The 16190-nt window shown below is 42.7% G+C and overlaps 1 protein-coding gene across 1 annotated transcript in view; it reads left to right on the top strand.

Moving 5' to 3' along the window:
• ca10a (carbonic anhydrase Xa) overlaps positions 1 to 16190 on the top strand; it is a gene marked incomplete at both ends in the record, with an annotated part of 205907 nt that overhangs the window by 84140 nt on the left and 105577 nt on the right. The window lies entirely within an intron of this gene.

Here is a 16190-nt window from a genome sequence, read left to right as displayed (position 1 = left end):
ACAACGTCTTGTTCGCCGGGTGGGGGGCTTTGTTGACTCTCCTGTTTCTTTCTGCCGCACATTGTTTCTTCGCTGTCGCAGGTGTGATACGGCGGCATGTCCCTGATCGATGCTCCTGGCCTCTGCTTGTTTTGGCACACGACGTGAGCCCATTTGTTCAAATGAACACTCGGCTGGAGATAAAACACAAAACAGTTCACCTATTCAGAGGCGCACAATGGTTGCGGTCCGGTTCAAGAAAAAAAAAAGCCTTGACTTCATCCGCGGGGCTTTGCAGATGAAAGCCAGCAGCCTAACGCCGGATTAGTCATGCATATTGTTTGTTATTTCCTCGCGTACTGTGGTGCACCAAGGACGGCGTGCATCAGAATTCTGCACCGTCCCGTGCCATATGATCGCAGCTAATTGCATAGCCTTCACAGATGGGCTGCTTCCTAAAGTGCACAGTTGCATTGGTGAGATTAATGTTATGATTAGCTTATGTTTACATGCCAGCAGATAGTACAGGATTTATCCTTGGGCGGTCGCTCAGCACAAGGGACGCATTGCAGTGCACCACCTATGGTACATGCTGAGCAGATTAAAAAGAAAATAGGCCCATGTCGTGTCCCAATCAGGGGATCTGATCTGACCAGATTGTTGTCCTTTGGACTTCCTGTTGGAGAAGTTTAGTCATGTAGAATCAGCTGGGAAACCCATGATTACAATACTCAATTAAACCTTCTTTTTTTCCCACTGCTGAAAATTTGGTTAATAATTTCCTCTTTTTTGAAGGGCTCCCCTGCAGCTTCCTTGAGGACTCCACTTTGAGAGTGGCTACCCACGCAGTATGTCCACAGAGATAGGGCACCGTGTTATTTAGGCACCGCAAACATTAAGGGACAATTCTCAAACGTCAACGCTCCAGAAGGAGAAAAAAATGCTTCTGCACGAATCAGTGGGAGATATGCCACCTTGAGACTGTCCTTACTTCTCATCTAGGAAGCCCTGATCTCGGTGTTCTCCTATCAAGGGACTTCTTGCCATCATAATAGCAATATCTGTCCTCTCTAAATAGCAAAAGAAGTCGTGTGGTGTTCTTGTACTATCGCGGAATGCTTTCAAAAGGACTTTGATATGGGAAAATACACTGACTCTTGTACAAACAATCAGCATTGTTTTTAAGTCTGCTTAATCGCAATATCCCTTTTTGAATCTTTTTGTGCATGTCATCCTCCTTCTCCCCCTACTGTTCCTGTCCATATCTTTAACTATACTACAATGAATACCCAAAAGGTAATTTTAAGAAAAAATAGTCTTCAAGACATGGCTTTGTTTGAGGTGGGAGATTGTTCAAAGCCACCAAGCAGTTACCTGGCGTGGCAGCTAGATTCTCACGCAAATAGTCCCCGGCCCACCAACGTTTCGGGCTTCAGATGCGTTTGTGTCGAAACCACGGTGGATCGGACCAATCGGTGTCCTGTGATGAGCTCCTGGCAGTGTGATCGACCAACTTGCTGATGGATGGTTATTGACAGATGGTTCATCCAATCACCAGCCAAGCATTTTGTGAAAGCGATTTCCTTTTTTCAAAAACGGAGGCTTCTCAGATGGTTCTGTTTCAGAAGCCATCTGTCGGTTCAGGTTAACCAAGCTGGGCTTTGTAGTTGAGGTGTACGAACTCTACGTGACACAATAAAATACATGGTTTGACCTTGTCTACCAAAAGGTAATTTACAAGCAGTTCCCTGCAGCGAGGTACGCGGGTTATAAATTTAGGAAGACGAGTGCGATGGTATCGGATCGGGTTCACGGCCGGAGAGAAGTATCGCCATCGGTTTGCTGAGAGATGAAGTTGGACCCATTCGTCACGATCCCATGACCTCTTCCAATAGGCAGACGTTGATGCTCTTTAGCCATCTGAGGGACACGTGCCATCTGAGGCACACAAGCACAAATGTGCAAACAAATTTATACCCGCCCTCCTCTGCCTCTGATTGGCCAGTACTCTTCACATAATGTATCGCTGATGAACAGGATTGGTGGACGGTATGTAGGACTCATATAATTACCGCGTCCTGATTTAAAAATGTCGCTTTGCTATCAAGCCATTATTCACACAGCCAGTCGTGCTCTCTCAGGTATGTGTTCTTGTTTTGCCCATTTTCACAAATAACAACAGCAAAAACGTTTCTCTCACTGGTCCCTAAACCATTCCACCCCTACCCCGTCCTCCAAAACATCCCCAGCCATACACACATCAACACCCACACAAGTCCAACTTTTTCGTTTATGTCTGAGAAAAAGTTTCCAGAGTCCAAAAGCCTTTTTTTTTTGACTCCTCCTTCCCTCCCTAGCTTTATCTCCTCCTCTCTCTTCCTGCCTCTTTCTCCCTCTCTCTCTCACTCTGCAGTGGCCTAAATGTAATCTGTTGTGTCTCCATCTCTCTGAGCACCTGAGCTGTCAGCCGGCGAACACGAAGCTGGCTTCACCTTGTCAGTGCTGATTCATCCCCGCTCTGTCTCTGGCTGTTTGGCAGCCAGTCAGCCTTGGCCAAACACGCCACGGAGACCGGTAAAGAGCTCCCGCCTCGGCTCGCCGCGGCTCAGCTCGCCACCTCGACACGGAGAGAGCTTAAGCCCACTTTCTGCCCAGGAGGAAAGCAAAGAGAAAGATTAACCCGCCGCACCGCCACCTCCCTTACAATACACACACACACACACACACACACACACACACACACACACACACACACACACACACACACACGACCATAGATTTTTGTGCCGCCCTGTCTTGTGGCTAATGAATAGTTAAAGGGAATTTAATTGACCTCCAAAGAGGAATTTTAATTAATGACGAGGAGACATGCAAGGCTATGCGCGATTGACTGAAGTAATCACAGTTATGAAAAAGCCACCATTTACTCTGCCATAGATGAGCTACAATTACTTCAAGAGATTTTAATACATTTAATCATTAAGCCTGGGAGGTTAGAGGAGGGGGTATTTGGGAGTGTTTCCTGCACATTTCTGAATAGTGCTTATGAAACAGGATCGGATGTGTTTTGTCCTTTTTGTTTTTACTTAACGTGCAGGGAATCCATTAGCACTGTGGAATCGGTAGCATTTCTCACATCTGGGGGACGCGGAGCTCTCTCCTGCTTTTGTTCCCGGCTGCCTTTGAAGTCGGGTTGGGTGCGGAGAAGCGACGCGAACACCGGTGCCAGGTGGTGCATTCCATAAAGAGGGGATATTTAGTGATGATGTCTCATTAAATAGAATTCACGAGTTCAGCAAAAAGACGCGCCTTCGAAGCTATTTAATCTTGTTTTTTGGTTGCTAAACAAGCTCCGAAATGCGGTGACAATCCGTGACCCTCCGGGAGGGGTTTTCTCCTACTACAACGAGCTTCTGTCTCCTTTCTTCTTCCGCCTTTCCTGTATACCTGACAAGCATGCAGCTTGGTGTGGAATGTGTGTGTGCTATTGGCAGCCTTGAATCTGCTTAATTACAATGAGTGTTAGGTAGAACAACAAACAGCGGGCTCTTGGATGGCAGCTGTAGTTTCACTCCGGAGAGAACAACCCCATCCTTAGATTTGCCCAGCTGGCCAGCCAGCCAACCGGTCGCTAAAGCTCTCTCTCTCTACCCATGGCTTTAATATTGTGTGTTTAATAGCAGGTGTGGGCTATCACTCGGTGTGTGAAGCCGCCGGCAGGCCGGTGCAGGTTCTGCTGCTTAGTGTTGGGTCTTTTCCAGGTTGGCTCACTGCAGATGTTTGCAGGTAGCTGAAGGGATCCATGCATGGTCCTGGACCAATAGATAATATTCTTTTGGCTACGAATCACTGAAACAGATGCACTGCAACCTGTGTCCAGTGGGGGTTCCACAACTCATGATTTGTACTTGTCACAAGTTGTGTACCAAACAGTTTAATCCCATTTCAATGTGATAAAAAATATTACTGTCATTTTAAGACCACGTTATGCTGCGATATATAATATATTATATTAATATTATATATTATATATTGCATAGTAATGCAGGTAATACCTTTCAATGAGTAATGAAATCATTGAAATTGCAATGGTCAGAAATATAGAAATATTCTAGATAAATATGAAATAAAAAAAAAATATCAAAACAATAAATTAAATGGACTCTCTATGCTCAATACGCAAGTCGTATAATGGTCAAGAAAACCTGCTGTTTATTCTGGTATTATGTTGACTGTCAATATACTGTGCAATGAGATGATATCATAAAATGTATCGAGGTCCCATGTTGAAAACGTTTTGAAGTCCCACATATTGTACGATAATTGGATAAGGTAAAAATGACCAAGACCGTATCATATCCATATATCTTAAAACCATTAATGTTAAATTGATTAAAGTCATATATCGTATGATAAGTAGGTAACGTACAAATTAGCATTAATGTAAATATATCGTACAAGAAGTCGAGAACGTAAAAAATATTCAGGTCATTTCCATTTATCCTTTGATAAATTGATGATGTAAACATTGTTCAGGTCACATCTAATATGTCACACAACAAGTTGACAGCACAATTATCATGACAGTCCTGATCATGCTTGACCTTCTTGAATGAGGACCACTATTGAGAATTCAGCTCGCGAGGCGGTTCCCGAGATAGAGCAGCATGAAAGTATTCTGCTTGTGTTTGTCAAAGAAGAAATAAACACTTAATAGGTCGACTGCCGCAGTGCATTTTGGGGCGTGTTGCGACGTTTGCCCAAACGGGGCTCGCGGCTACAGAACACCTCTGGCCTCCGAGTGTGAGCTAGGTCCCATTCAAACTCCTGTCACGGAGTGTCAAGTGCTTGCTGCTATTCACATGAGAGTCAACGGCCTAACAAACACACGCCGGTGTCAGTTTGCTAAAGGTGGCGAATGCATTGAAATGTGTGAATATGCAATTATGCAAATTGTCGACTCTAATTATTTAGACACAAGTTTGGGTTGGTTGGGGCCGCGAGGTTGACGCAGCATTACAAAATGGGAGCGAAGCCCTGTGTGTGAAAATGGCAATTACCGTCATCTGACCAAGGGCTCGTTCTCGCCGCCCGAGGCGGGATATCGCTCTAATTGCCGCGGTGATGCAGGGCGCTGGAAGCTGAAGGGATTCTCCTTGTGTCTCCGGCTCCGCGGATAGCCGGACGCGTAGCGGCCATGCCGGAGCCAGCATCCATGGCACGTCCATCTGTGAGTCTGCATCTCAATTACAAACCGCTCAGCAGAGGGACGAGAAGAAAGAGAGGACGGGAGGCGGGGGATAGGAAGACAGGAACAAGGCAGGCTTGGGTCACGGAGGCCCAGATGGCCTTAAAAAAACGTTTTAAAATATGTAAACACTGCGATTGCAAAAAATGTTTTTTGCAATTTGCTTTCACTCTTAATTGAAAGCGGAGAGAGATCTTGACCACGCACCACGCAGCAGCAGGCAGCTGTTTGGAGACAGATGGTTGTTTAATGCAGTGGCTTCCTTTTGGGAGCGTACGCAGAATGAGAAAGGTAATTACACAGATTGATTATACTCCCCAAGAAAAAAGAAATCCCATGAACGCATCAGAAAGTCGTCCAAATCCAGCGTCTACCAAAGCGCAGCATTCTTCTTCAGAAGGCGCGGAGCGGTGTCCCAACTCGTGACCTTGTTACATCACTTTCCCTCCCAAACGTTTGAAGGCCAATTGCTTTTTCTCGAACTCAAAGCCTCTACGCGTAGAATTTGAAAATTGGAGAGAGTCTGGACAGGATGCACACACCGAGTAAGCACAAATAACCTCTATTACAAGCAAAACTATACAATACCACAACAAACCGGAGTGATATAACAACCCTGTGAGGCCCACAGGTGTGAAATTGGAAAGGCGTAATGAGTAATTTATGGAGTTCTTGGAAACACAATGCATTTTGATGTCATAATTCATAAGTGTTTCCTCCCAACATGAGGTTTACCTCTCGCACACACACTGCACTAACTGACTATAATGTTTATTTAATGTGCCCTGTATTTTCTGCTCCTGCTGCCTTCATAACACAGAAATTATAAAACCCTCTTACCGAAAACATGAATATTCAAAAACACCTCACATATATATATATATATATATATATATATATATATATATATATATATGCTTAGTAGTTTGCTCAAACAGCCTGCCACTGCGGCTTTCAGCACCTGATGTGTATATTAATCCACCGCTCAAAGTAGTCCCAAACAAATGCCTTTATTGGTTGTGTTGGGTATGAATAAAGGAGAGCTTGTGGTAATGGAGGCACATGTCATAAATTGGCTGTGGACACACAAAACAAGACTGAATAAATGTAAAGTTTTAGCTCTGATTGAGGTTATGCACAGTAAGTTATTTAAACAGCTTTTTACACAGACTCATTGTTTGCATGGCCAATATGTGAGAATCCGCCGCTTTATCCCTGTGTTAACCGCCGCACGGGTCCAGAGCTCAGCGCTGCGCCCCCGGGGGGGAATATGCTGGACTCTGGATTTAAGTTCAAAGTTGATTTTTAACAACAAAATGAAACTTTCGGGTGCGTGTTCTCCACATCCATCTGCTTTGTGTGTCCTCCCGGATAGACTTCAATCAGCTCAGATGTCTGCTCAGCATGCGGTCTGTATCCCCCCAAACCCCCGGGCCTCCACCGTCGTGCCTTTGAGCTGGCTCGGCTCGCTTGGACGAAGCGTTGAGAGGTCCGTGTTTTTTTGGGGGTTGTGTGTTTGGTTGAGAGAGAAAGATGGCGTGTGCACAGCGGCGTGTTCACAGGGAAGTGGGTCAGAGTCTCACTGTTGCCCTGCAGTCTCTCAGGACTGGCAGAGGGAGGTCTCTGACGCCGCCCAGCGTGGTGCTCGTATCGGCTTTACAAAAGGCTCTCGTGATGAAAGACAGAGAATAAATAACTGGATAGAAGGATAATCATAATCCTGTGATAATAACCTAACTTTATTTATCGAAATAGAATTTGTCAGAATCAGAATCATTGTCATTTTGAGTCTCGTGTGCAGCCCTTCCAATGTGTTTGAAAACTTGAGAACTCACATTGATGGATCCCCTCTCAAAGAGCTGGTAATGACATCTCCAGGGAGGATGGGAGCTCTGTAGTCTTTCAGGGCACTTCGCTGGCGCTGATGCTTTCTGAAAGGAAAGTGGCCAGATAGTCACTATGTATATTTGAGTGTTTGACCACTTTTAGTGAGTACAAATCTCTGTTTCAGCTCTCCATGTACAGACACTAACAAAGTTACTTCATCATTTAGGCTTCTTTACATTGCGCGACGCAACACACAACCATGCGCTGGTAAACAGTACATAGTACATACATACAGAGTACATATGTTGTTCTTGTTCTGAAAACTGTTTTTGAAAAAAACTAAACTGAAACATGCACATTGTGTAAACATAGTAAATAGTTCGTTTTTCTTTTTTACTACATATTTTGACTCATATATAGTAAATATTTTGTTTGAAAACAAAAACTTTTGTAATGTTCATTTTTCATTTGCACAATTCAATTCAGTTTATTTTGTATAGCCCAACATCACAAATTAAAATTTGCCTCGGAGGTCTTTACAATCTGTACACAAACGACATCCCTGTCCCAGGACCTCACATCGGATCAGGAAAAACTCCCCGAAAAAAATGTAAAAAAAACTTTCACAGGGGAAAAAAAAGGAAGAAACCTGAGGGAGAGCAACAGAGGAGGATCCCTCTCCCCGGATGGACAGAAGCAATAGATGTCATGTGACCAGAAGGACCAACGTAGCAGAGTTCCAGCACATTCAATGAATTTGACAAAGCATTCATATAATGAGTAATAGGCATGGACCACGATCCATGTCAGCAGAAGGAGGTAGAGAGGAGGGGCATCAGCATGGTAGGAGGCAGGACCGGCTTCAGACAGCCACGATCCATGGAAACTTCATCCAGAAGGAGAGAGAGAGAGAGAGAGAGGAGAGGAGAGAGGAGCTCAATGTATCCTAACATGTCCCCTAGCAGTCTAAGCCTATAGCAGCACTTCTGAAAATTCAAGGGGGGAGGGGGTGTAATCTCTCTGATGATTCATGAGAAAATTCACAATTCACTCTGTTCAAGGTGTGAAAATTCACTCACGAGAAGATTCACGAGGAACCGCTAGGGGAGTTGTCTGACTCTCCCTCTCCTAACTATAAGCACTATCAAAGAGGAACGTCTTAAGTCTACTCTTAAATGAGGTGGCCGTGTCTGCCCCCCGCACACACACCATGAAGCTTGGTCTGTAGTATGAAGTCATTTCTCAGTTCCATTTTATCTTTAGGGCCATAGTATCTATTTACACTTGTGCCTTAGGACGATGGTGCCTAATTATATAGAGAGCTGAGATTGTGATATACAACACATGAGTATGTATCATATGCAAGTGGCCCTAAAGCTGAAAAATGTAAGCTCAATTTTTGTGGACGAACTGTTTTGATGCTTGAAATTGGTTTACCAAAGGTCTTAGGTTCACAAAAGCAGTGGAATATATGAATAAAATGGTAGATACATGTAAATCAGTGGCGACCGGCCAATAGAGGGCCACAGGGCCTGGCCCCACCCACCTTGAGCCATCCAAAAAATAAAATATTTGTAATTATATTAATATTTTTTATTATTAGTGGGAGTAGTGGAAGTAACAGGTGCGTGTGATTACAATCTGCTTTGACCTTGGTCACACGCTCAATAGCGTGTTTGTGGTTACAGCTGCAAAAGCTACTCAAGGTCAGCTGATAAGCAGCAGGACCATATTTAGACCTGTCTTCCGTATATAACAGGATACTATCTGCTTTGACCTTATTTAGACCTGTCTTCCGTCTACAACAGGATACTATCCACTATGACCATATATAAATGTTATAAAAATGACAGGAATGTACTTCAGCGTATTTAAGCACAACTTCACTCCAAACAATTAGCATAATGCAGCATGATAAAAAGACTATTTCAATCAAAACAATTAGTTATAATGCAGCGTGATAAAATACTATTTCACTCAAAGCAATTTAGTTATAATGCAGCGTGATAAAATACTATTTCACTCAAAACTATTTAGTTATAATGCATCATGATAAAAACTATTTCACTCAAAGCAATTTAGTTATAATGCATAAAGTGAAAATGAAAACTTAGAATAAAAAGTACTTAGAAAAGAAAAGAGAAGAACTCGTACTTTGCATAACCCAATCCTAAACACAAGCATAAAGAGATATTTGAGTTTAAACCAAACAGCTTGTGGTCATTATTAAAGAGGGTTCTGATTTAGTCATCAAATTCATTCATTCATCAATTCAATATATTTTTTCTCCTGCTAATATACCGGGATAAAAGAATGAAACCTGTTGAAAAACACCCAAATGTCGGAATTGACATATCTGTTAAAAGTGTTGTGATGGAGGAACCCAGACCCCGCTAGATCGTCTCACGACCTCATAAGTACGTCCTTTGCCCATGTAAATATGCAGTTTCTCCCCGGGAGTTGTTATGAAAAATATCATCGGGCACCAGGACCCCCAGGACCACCAGACCAAGGCAGTCGTTGCCCTCAGCGTCCCATCCTAGTTCCCTCCTTCAACCATTAAACCATTGCCCAATGCCCCCCCCCCTCCTCCTTGCTGAAGCCAGAACACAACAGTTTTCAATGGGCCCAATGCACAGCGGTGACATCCACGAGCGCTCACTGCGGTGCGCTCCGACAGTTCACACAATCATCTGTTTCTGGTGAATCACACAACACGTTGGGCTTTCGTACGGTAAAACCCACCGCAGAGTACACTTTGGATTATACAGACCGTTATTTAACGTTCATTCGTTACTAATTGGTGTTCATGAGGTCCGATTCTTTTATAATTATTACACTCCACCGATTTCACACATAAAAGTCATGGTTGGGGAAACCCAGCCTGTGAAAATGGTTGCATAATGGCTCCTGTGGCTCTGGAAGAGCTTTAATAAAAGTCTACTCCGCAGATTTGGCATTGCTCTCACATCAGACCCGAAATTGACAGTGTGATTAAATTCGATCCGGCAGTGCCAGAGATATCTTTGGTGTGTCTGTAAATGGTCACTGCGAGTGTCGGAGCGCACTCTGGCACAAAACTAGGCCGTTCAAAGAGCCCTGTTGGGATGCACCGTTCGGTTATTCAGAGTGAGAGCTGCCACGGATCATAAAACTCACGGATCGGATCAGCACAAAAGAAAAAAGGGAGCAAATATAACTTTTAGAAATCCCTTATCACATTTTTTCACAATACTAATCGCTTATCATTGATGATCCATATCGGCAGATACAGATCCCGTTTTGCTTGATTATAGCAACTCTCCAAACTTTTTTATTTTTTATTTAAAAATCATTTAAACCGCTCTGAAGTCAGTGTAAACTGTCAAAGATTCAAAATCTTCTCCTTTTACTTTGTGATTGTCATCTATAGGGATTATTTTATTCATGAAAACGCACAATTTAAATGATCAGGAGTCAAATTTTGTCAATGGTAGTTTTAATGATGTATTATAAACTGTTTAGAGCTCCTCTCTAATATCTATTCATGTTGCTGTGAAAACATCTCTTTCAAACAACCATTCTATTCAAGTAGGGCTGCAACTAACGATTATTTTAATAATCGATTGATTATTTTTTCGATTAATCGATGAATCGGATAAAAACATTTAAAAGCATTAATTTCCAACCCTCAAAAACAGAAGTGACAGTACAAAAAGAAATCTTCAGAAAGTCCACAAAGAGGTTGCTCCTTGAACATCCCTGAGCTGTTAATTACAGAAATAAAATAAAAATGGACAAACACAAAAAACATACACATGCTTTACATCTGCCCTTTTTACTGGAATTTATTCCTGCTTTATCAATATGTATGAAACACTGGGACAGAGGGAAGCTGTACTGCTCCTTTCACATCTGTTTTGACCTCCACTTTCCTTAAACTCTTTCATTCACATCATCTTATCAATATCTGGGCCTCTTATGACCACGACATCACGTTGTTGGCTAAGCCCAACTACGTGATTTGCTTCATTCTACTTTGAGTAAAAAAATAAAAACCTGCAGCCAGATCCGCCGGTGTACCGGTTTAACGTTAACGAGTGACTGCGTGAACTGAACCAGACCGGGGGGTTACATTTTTTCCCAAGCAAGACTGAACTGTACTGGAACATAAAGTAACTTTAACGACAATACACAACCCAAACACGTTAGCTAACGTGATAACAAGCTGACTAGCTTCCATGAAAAACAAGTTTGAGGGAAATGAAGACGCTGGAGACATCTTAACGCTGATTGGCCAAGACTCGACACGTCACATCAAAGATCTTCTATTGCTAAAATCACGACCTCAGCTTTTTCTCCGTGTCTCACTCAAATCTCAGAAACACTGGCAGCCAGGTGCTCTGCTCCGCTCTTTTTTTTTTTGCTCTTTTTTTTTGACATATTGAGTGCCGTAATAATCATGCGACGCAACGAATCGATAACGAAATTCGTTGCCAACCCTTTTAATAATCGATTTTTATCGATTTGATCAATTCGTTGTTGCAGCCCTAGATTCAAGTTTATCCCCAAAACTACATTTTACGAGATTACGTGTGAACACATCATGATGATAATATACCTTTGCCCAGTAGTCTTTTTTTACTTTCAGAGCCTGAACGCATCATAATGTAACTGAACAGTACACTCATTCTTCTGCCGCGTTACCCACAATGCAACTTTACTGTCAACAGTTCAATTGGAGATTTTTAACCATTGTCTTCTTTTTTTTCCCGTCTCTTGTGGGACTGCCAACTTAATGAAAGTACAATACTAAATCACTAAATTGCCCCTTTAAACCAAGTATCCCGTTTGCATGTTTTATTATATCTATAACGAGCCTTTCAGGTTGTAAGATTATAAAACCGGGCCTGCAAGAACTTCAGAAGCTTCTTTTGTGCTTCTGCCGTGTCATTTTCATCACCTAGCCTCTTCATGCTTAGACATTATTTATTTCCCTGTACATGACCTAAATGTAGAATCATTCAACATCAGGGTTTTCTCCTGAGCTGTGTCCTCTCATACTGTGACACCTTTGTGGGTATCTTGCACGGCTGTCATTTCAATCTACACATTGTCCACCACTTATCTCTCATCCATCACAGCGGGTCGACAGCCGGCCCAGGGCCCCCTGCACTCGAATGACCGTCAACGGGGACGAGACGGAGACATGAAAGTTTCACCTGCTCCATCCCTCCATTTCTCCACCGGCTCGCTCCCTATTTTTCTGTTTCTCCCATAATCCCATATTCAATTCACTCATGGGGGGGTCCTCGGACACCGATGGTGGCGTAATAATGGTCCTGTTTGTATCGGCGTGGTGTTTCAGTCGGGAGAGATTCGTAATGGGGCGTAATTTTTCCCCAATGGCACCGTTTATTTTTCTCTGACTCCCGCTCTCCCTATTTGTGAGTGAGCCTTAAAAACAGCACTTAGTCTCAGTCAGGGAAGGTGGAATGCTGAACAGGAGGGGGAAAAAGCTTGACTACCTTTTGGCAGCACTTCTTTCTGGGTAGCCGGTTTATTTTTTCCCCTTTCTTCTTCTTCCCAACAAGCAACAAGTAAAGCTTCTGCTTAAATCCACATTTCTATACACACTGAATTCACAAGTTTGCCAAAAGCACTTTTGACAATTCAGCAGCGCAGGGGAACCTGCTGATACCGGCTGGTATCAGCAGAGGCGTCACTACAGTTTACTGCACAGGTGGTTTCTGGTTAGAGTAAAGAAGATTGTACACAGCATGAAACTTCTCATCTTTAACCTTCTCTTAATCCTAAAAACAGTACTTCTGTGACTGTCTCATGGCGAGGTAAATCGGCAAACATAGTCTTTTTTCTTCTTCTTTTAGCTGAATATGAATATGGATAAGTACCTTGTACAATCCCGCCGCAAAACACCTGAACTGTCACTTCACGAATCCCACATTTTGAACTCCAAAAGGACCCTGCTTTTTTATATTTATATATATATAAAATAAATATATATATATACAGAATTCTGGTTTAAAACAAAAATCCTTTGCATTAATTGTAATATTGTGTAGTAATAATAATCTGAATCGGAAAAACTAAAACACATAAAAAATGTAGGACGTCATTTTTTGGACTATTCGGCCGCAGCCAAAGTCTTTGGGGAACTATTTCCCGAAAGTCCCAGCCATATTCCCCGTGAACACATTTATCATTGCACCAGAGTGTAACCTTAAGTGTCACCATTGTAAATGCGCAACGGTATGACAACAAAACATTTCCAGGTTGCCAAAGAACTCGAGCGAGGTCATTTTCTCCCGACCCTGGATTCCTGTACGGACCCGGCGTGCTCCACGGAGCGGCGTTTAACGCGATACCGATGACATAATGTTGCTTTTGGCGACGCTGCCGGAGCTACAGGGATGCACTTAAGGGACGGACACAGTGTCGGAACAGTATTAAATATGAACGGCGCTGTACCGCTAAAAATAATGACGGTCCCATTTTCACGAGATGAAATAGCGATGTGTTATTCTTACAGCTCTTACAGGCATTACCAGCACTGTACACACAGTCATTGTGGTGTTCAACTCCCCTTGTGAGGAATATTTAACAGAACATTTTGTTCCAAGCTCGAGGCCTACGGAGACTTATGGCTGCGTATGGATGTATAGAATTGGTAAAGACAAGTCAAGGTTGGTTGCTTTTACTCTAACGGCTCTCTCAGAAAAGCTCTTGAACGCCTCTTTGCTCTCTGAACCCCTTTCAGAATAGTAATTGCTAAATCCCCGGAGGCTTTCCTGTGTCCTGTCTTGGTGGATGGGCTTTTCCGTCCTCTCTTGTTAGGACGGAAAAGTGTCAGTTTCCCCGTTTCATGAGAGTTACCAAATCCAAACATCCATCTTTTTCCAACCGCTCACGCGCAGGCAGAAGGGAATCCATAATGTCTGGTGCTTTTAACTCCTTTTACCTGCTTGTCACGCATCTACGAATGCACATCCACTCTGTTACCATTTCTTGACATTTTGTCCCCCCCACGGACAAGCTCTTTTTTTTACGCTATCAAATTTACTTTGCCATGCATGTCAAGTTGAATATTTATTCGGCAAGACGCTACAGGCAATGAACTCCAGCGGCACCTGGAATAGACTTTCCCAATGCGCAGCCTGTTATGCTAAACGGTGCTTTTTTCTCTCTTCTTTTTGCCATTTTATGGCCTTTTCAGGGCGAGAAAAGCAATACTGGGCCTTGATTAGGATGTAGATAACTGCTGCACTAATCAGCACACTTTCCTCACCTCCCTTCCGTCTCTCTTCCTCCTCCATCCTCTCCCTCCATCTCCGTTCACTATAATGATGGCCAACGTGAACTTCTCCCCCCCCCCTTTTTTTATTTGAGCTCCGGCCATTATGGCGGATAGTGAGTTAATGAACAGCAAATGGGAGAGGAGAGCGGTATTAATCATTGGCCGGGCCCACCATTGATATGTATTTCTGGCCCATTAAGCATTGGCGGGCCGTCAGGGCCTGCTAAGCCTTCACTTCTGGCCTAAACAGAATCACAAAGTTATAGCTATTTTATAATTTAATTTTTTTCACAAATACACTACATGTATAATAATAATTATGTGTGCAGTATTTTGATCCCAGTTGTAGATGAAGTCATGTTTTTACATAAACATCTACATCTACATTCAATCCTGCTGTTGTCTCCACACGCAGGATTTCACAAATCACAAGTGACAACTGAAATATAAACGGTTTATTATTTTAACACCGTTCATTATTCCAAACAGATGTTGTTTACAACCATTTGTGTTTTCAGTCAAAGCCATTGCTCTGAGGTTCAGCTAATACATTTTAGTCACAGGCTGTGGATAAGAAGTGGACATGATCATCGTGACATCACGTGAAGCCTCAAGTTTCTCGATTTGGCCGTCGCCATGTTTTTTTCCCCCGCAACCTATAAATCATATTTGGAACGCGAAGGAGTGACGTAGAGACACCGTCTCTGGTAGCGGCAGCAACTTGTCATCATGCAGTTATAACTATTTTACAATAAAAATGTAAAATTCTTGTAAATGTTTTATTTTTTTATAATTTAAAGTTATATATATATATATATATATATATATATATATATATATATATATATATATATATATTTCATAATGTAATTGTTCACAAATACACTACATGTGTTATAATATTGTTCCCTTATTAGCTTATTTTCTCATTGATCAGCTCCTGTCTTCCTCTGTTCCTCCTGCCTTGTCTGTCTGCTTCTGTCAGGTGCGCCGAACAGCATCCCATCATACGCGTATTTATGTATACGATATCAGACAGCAGGCCTAGGTAGAAAATGCACCACCACTGACATCATGATGTATTGAAGAAGACTTGAAACTAGAGGTTGAGACCATACACTCATGTTTACAATGTTTACTGGGGGAATAAATCAAGAGCTCAAGAGTCATTTTTCATCGACTTCTATACAACCAAACTTCTTTTTGCAATCAGAGGAGTCGCCCTCTGCGGCTCAGTAGAGAGAAATGACTCCACTTGACAGACACAGAGGTTGCTGCCTGGGTTTAGATAACATTTACCTTAGTCATTGCCGTGGCGTTGAGGTTTAGCTCGTACCTTTTAGTAATTGCCTTGACGTTGAGGTCAAACTCAACTGCAATACATCTGAAGTACTCATCCTCGGCCCTAACTCCCTCACACGCTCAGCCCAGAGCTTCTCTCTGAACATTGATGGCTCCATTGTCACCCCCTCCACCCAGGTCTGCAACCTTGGTGTCATCCTCGACCCTACCCTCTCTTTCCTCCCCCACACCAACCACATCACCAAAACTGTCTTCTTTCACCATCACCTTCTCCAGTTTTCTTTTTTTTGTTACCAAAAATGTTCTGTTTGTTTGATTCGTTTGCTTTGGCTTTCCATTTTTGTTTTGTTCCGTTTGTCTCTGTCTCTTGTCCCCAATGTAAAGCGTCTTTGTGTACTTAGAAAAGCGCTATAAAGGTTTGAATTATTATTATTACCGAATACCATTTCGTCATTGCCGTGGCATTGAGGTTAGCTTATACCTTTTAGTCATTGCCGTAGGTTCGACGCGTAGCTAACAGTTTTACTTCATATTTTACGA

Source organism: Taurulus bubalis (assembly GCF_910589615.1).
Source record: "Taurulus bubalis genome assembly, chromosome: 2".
NCBI classification, from domain to species: Eukaryota; Metazoa; Chordata; class Actinopteri; order Perciformes; family Cottidae; genus Taurulus; species Taurulus bubalis.
The sequence above is the reverse complement of the archived record's forward strand: the minus strand, read 5'-3'. Positions and strand labels throughout refer to the sequence as shown.